This window comes from Nannospalax galili, unplaced genomic scaffold, assembly GCF_000622305.1.
Source record: "Nannospalax galili isolate Female #2095 unplaced genomic scaffold, S.galili_v1.0 scaffold989, whole genome shotgun sequence".
In the NCBI taxonomy this organism is placed as follows: Eukaryota; Metazoa; Chordata; class Mammalia; order Rodentia; family Spalacidae; genus Nannospalax; species Nannospalax galili.
Window position 1 is genome coordinate 114,175 of NW_008359507.1, and position 4,980 is coordinate 119,154.

A 4,980-nucleotide genomic window follows, 5' to 3' on the forward strand; every position below is an offset into this window, starting at 1 on the left:
ATAAACCTTTAAGAACGGTAGTTCATTAATGTGTTCATCGTGTGTATGATACCCTTGAGCTATAAAATATGTCTTCTCTCCTCAGAGTGCCACCTTCAATCTTCCTCTGATGACTTCTCCAACATGCTCTTCAGTTTTATAGATAGAAGCAAATTCAAAATGGCAGAAGCCAGCTTCTATAGCTACTTCGGTCATCTCCTTAGCCTTACTCTTGGGAAACTGAAGAACAACCAAATGTAGTATTATTCATTCAGGCACAAAATTTGTTCAAGTATCAGCTTTTTCCAGGAACTGCTTAAGTCCCAGCCAAGACAATCACAGGTTAGTCATTTGCATTGAAAAGCCACACTATCACCTAGGATCAGTGACTTATGAGAAGGAATCACACAAATATTAAACAATAAAATTTACACAGGAAAATATGAATCAGGTGACAGGAAGATGAAATGCTATGGATCTTCTGTGAACCTTCACCCAGGGAAGTGACATGGAACATACCAAATTTCCCAAACTCAGAATGCATGCTGACATTGTTTAAATGGAAGGTTTATAGAGGCTCTTTTCCTAAGATGTTCAGTCATGGTTTACACAGAACACCTGACTTAAGGTGCGGCCAAATTCTGTCTCCAAATGATAACATGTTTATTGTTTGTCCAAGCAGTTCAGGGACAGCTTTCATCTACATATTATGAAAGGGAAGAAATCAACAGTCTATATATCACAATTTTATGATCTTAGTTTTCTTATTGCAATTGCAACATACAAGGTACTAGGTCCCTGCTTCCTACTCTGAATATTACCCTTTACTTTTCTTAGGAAAAATCTTTTAGTTTAGGTTGTGTCTTTGAATGTTTCTTGCCTTTCATTCAGCTTTTCTCAGAATTTAATTCTTGTCACAGATTTCCACAATTGCCCTTTAGGCACCCCCTGCCCCCCAGTTCACAGAGTTCTTTTCAAATAAAGCATCAGTTACAATTACTCAAGCCCACAGCAAAACAGATCGACTAGGATGTGTTATAGATTCCAAATGTCATAGAAATTTTTTTGACATTGTATTTTGCTGCTGGGTGAAGAGCTGATCTTCCTAAAACAAGGGACTCTAGTTAGAATGACTAGACTTAGTGGATGGACTTGTATTGGGGAATGGCTGGGGACACTGATAACACAGTGTGCCTGACAGAGATGACCAAGTATATGGGCTCCAGTGGACGGGGAGGTGGGAGAGTACCAGTGGGGATGGGGGTATAAAGATGAATGCGATTATTTGAGCTGCTCTGTATGAAATACACACAAAAAATTTCAATAAAAAGAATGCAATGTCCTGTAGGCACTTTTTAAGGATTCGAGGACCAACAAGATGGCTCAGCAGGGGAAGATGCTTATCAACAAGCCTGACAACCTTAGTTCAAACTCTGAGACTCATATGGTGGAGGAAAGAATTAACTCCTGCAAGGTGGCCTCTCACCTCCACATTAGGTCTTGTCACGCACACGTGTGCATGTATGAGTGTGAAACAGATTGCCTATGTCTGCATTCTGTTACTAGTCTTTAATTTCCTTTCCTTTCTAGTCATTTCCCTTAGGAATAGTTAATGAAATCAGTGTTGTGGCACAAGTCTGTAACCACACTGGAGAGGCAGAGGAGAAGTAAAGTTAAAGACCTGTTTTTCTACAGAATGACACCAGTGTCAAATACCAGAATCTTAAAAACAGTACATGATAAAGTCTACTAGCCCATACCCTGTAATTTTCATGAGATATTAAGTCAAACTCAGAGCAAAACACCAAAATTAATTATTTTATGCATCTCATCCCAAAACTTTATTACAGCAATATCTATACAAATCGGCTTTATAAGAGTGGAAAATAACTTCAATTACATAAATAAGCAGAAAAACCACTCCAGTTTCAATCAACTTCCAATCAAGGAATCTCACGGTCACTTTTTGTTTTTTACACACACACACACACACACACACACACACACATATGTATGTACTGGGCATATATAATACAATGTGGCAGCCCTGGAGATAAAAATCCCCTCTTTCTACACACATTTGTGTAGATGGAGGTATTAATTAAAACAAACAAAGTTTTGGAAAATGTGAAGCATTAGACAAGAAGATGTTCTTTAAGATAAACAGCAGGTTGACCATGTGCCATGAACAAATCAGAAGAGTTAGCATCTCCAGCTCCTCACCCTTTCTTGTGTTTGCATTTCTTGGTCTCTACCCCTTCAGATGTTACAGAATACGTGTTAGGTTGTAGTGAATTATGCACATCCTCTAGGGTTGAGAAACAGAAGAACTTATTTTTTCTATCTAATGACTTTTTCATACCTCGTATACAGACTCTGTCATTGTTCACCCTTATCATACTTACAACTATTCATTATTCAAGTTGATTTATTTTAGCTTCTTTTTCAGAGAGAACAAGTAGACTGTTTTCGCTTGACAGGCTTGTTTCACAGGAATGTGTCCAACAATTCAATCTATTTTTCAACCACAAAAAGAATTTCATTTTCTTTTACGAATGAACAGCACACGGTGAGCATGTGCTACATATTATTTTTTATATTTTAAACTGTCTTCATTGTACTTTCCATTGTACGTGGTACTGTGATACATAGGACATTTCAACCAGGAGTATACTGTGCATTGAACACGTTCTCAATCCCACACACATTTCCCTCCCTGCTCTGCTTTTCACTTCCCTCACATCAATCCACTTCATTAACAGACAACTACACTTTATGTCACATAGACATATATGTTTTTGTATTTACATAAAATATTAGATATTAGAGAAAACATGATCTTTGTCTTTCTCAGACATAGTTAATTTGCTTTATATAGAATTATCTTCTTCACTTATATCCATTTTCTTGTCAGCAACATTATCTCAGTCTACTCTATGGCTGATAAAAAATCTAGTGCATATATATGCAGTATTAGTTTTATCTGCTCCTCTGCTTTATTTTATAATTTACCTACTGTAAATAGTGCTACAATAAATACTGATGAACAAACATGTCTATGATATGTTTACTTGGAGTCCTTTGGGTAAATGACCAAGAATGATAGGCCACATTTCTCTATTCATTGAGTAATGGGCATCTAAACTGATTCCATATCGTAAATAGTGCTACAATAAACAAAAATATTAGATCTAGCTGTTTAGACATTGACTTTTAAAATATGATCCCCAAAGCATAGAAAACATTAGAAACAGAAAAGTGAAGTCACATCAGATTTTGCAGCCTCTGCATAGCAAAGGCAAAACTACATAATGAAAATGTTTTAAGTGTGTAGACGCTCTGAGCAGATATTGCTCAAAAGAAGAAGTGCAAATTAAACAAACACACATAGGGTTCGTTAACATTCATTTTTAGGCAGTGAGATAAAAGGAAATGGGCTTAAACAAAAGGAAAACACAGTGCCAGGATAATGAGCAGGTGCACACGGAATCACATTCTGTTTCTGAGAACAGTTTTTCTTAAATTGCATAGCTAAAGCCTGGTGAGAGAACCCATGAACCCCATAGTCCCCAGGAAGTGACTGACTTTACATGTCAGGTGGACATGCACTCACTCTGATTCTATTCCTCACCCCACACCCAAGCTTTAAGACAATTTTATTAAGACTTAAAATCCTCAGGACAGGCAAGCTGTAAATCTTAGCAGCTGCCTTAAGGAGGACAATGGAGGGGAGAAGGAAAAATCCATGAACGATGCAGGTTTAGAGCCTGCATAGAGGTCAGACACATGGCTGACTGCAGCCACATGGCTGGGAGAAGGAAGCTAGACAAAAAGCAAAGAAATACAAGACACTAGGGAAGCCCAAAGCGTTAAAGAAAGCCTGTTTAGAAAAGGGATATGAAGAAAAGGAGCGATTACACGTTTCTGAAGAAAAGTGGGAGGACTTACAGAGACATGCCTGCGGCTGGGCTCAGAAGCACTGCACTAGGGGCAGATTCAGGATAGGAAAAGTGCACACAAAGAAGGCTGCCAAGGACATTTTGGCTTTTAGCCAAGAAAGAAACTAGCTGCTTTTCTTCAGGGTCTTTTTACCCTAAACTATCTAGTCAATTTCTGCCTCTGATGATCATTATGCCCCTCTCTGACTAGCCAGCTTCTTTCTTGGCAGCCTACTTTGTACCAAAGACAAGAAATACCCAAAGTATTCGGGAGCTTTTACCTAATTCCTAAAATATTTTAGGGTTACTTCTTTAGAAGGGGGAATGTTAGAGTAGTCAAAGTTCTTGCTCAACAATGGCTTTGCTTGGAAATAGTGAGGAAAGTTCCTGTGTCTTGACTTTCCTCTTCATAGATTGAACATTGGTTCAAGTCCATCTGGTGAGGTCTCCATGACCTCCCTGAACAAGAGGACAGGTGACTCACCACAGTTGCAAGCTATTTGAGAGATGCCCCGTAGTCCTCTGCAATTTAGTTGACCTCAGAGGGCAAGGGACAAAAAAATGTCCCTTTAAGTCCCTTTGAACAGATTAACATAGGCTTCAAATTATGGCTATTAAACACCTGAAAAGGTTCGTTACACCACACTGGCACTTTTAACTAACATGTAATGTGTAGATAAAGCTTGAGCAAAAACCAAACATTCTTAAATAAACCTTGACCAGTCACATACTTTGTTTCTTAAGTTCGTTGACTGAGCTATTTATTACCTTGGAAATTTTAGGATTATCTACAAATTATTTGTTTCTTCCTTCATGTATCATAACAAACCTACTCAGACCTTCATCACTTGTATGGACTTTCTCATCTAGTCTTTCTATTCAGGAAACATCCCATCATCATAATCTTCATATATAAATCATTAATGAAATATCTCCATTTCCATACCCTTCTAGCGTCTTTCACCTTCTGGTTTCGTTTCTTAATACTATGAGACAAAATAACAAATGAATTTTCCAACTCTTATGAGAATTTTCTTCCTGGGTATACTAAGCAATGCTTATC

At 37.9% G+C, this 4,980-nt stretch overlaps 1 long non-coding RNA gene across 1 annotated transcript in view; it reads right to left on the reverse strand.

The window, feature by feature from the left end:
- LOC115068495 overlaps positions 1–3,953 on the reverse strand; it is a 14,225-nt gene extending 10,272 nt beyond the window's left edge. Inside the window, exons 1-2 of the long non-coding RNA XR_003847836.1 lie at positions 3,928–3,953; positions 2,385–2,493 (exon numbers count right to left, since the gene is read on the reverse strand). This is a non-coding gene — a long non-coding RNA (uncharacterized LOC115068495). The remainder of the gene's footprint in view (positions 1–2,384; positions 2,494–3,927) is intronic.
- Positions 3,954–4,980: the final 1,027 nt, after the last annotated feature.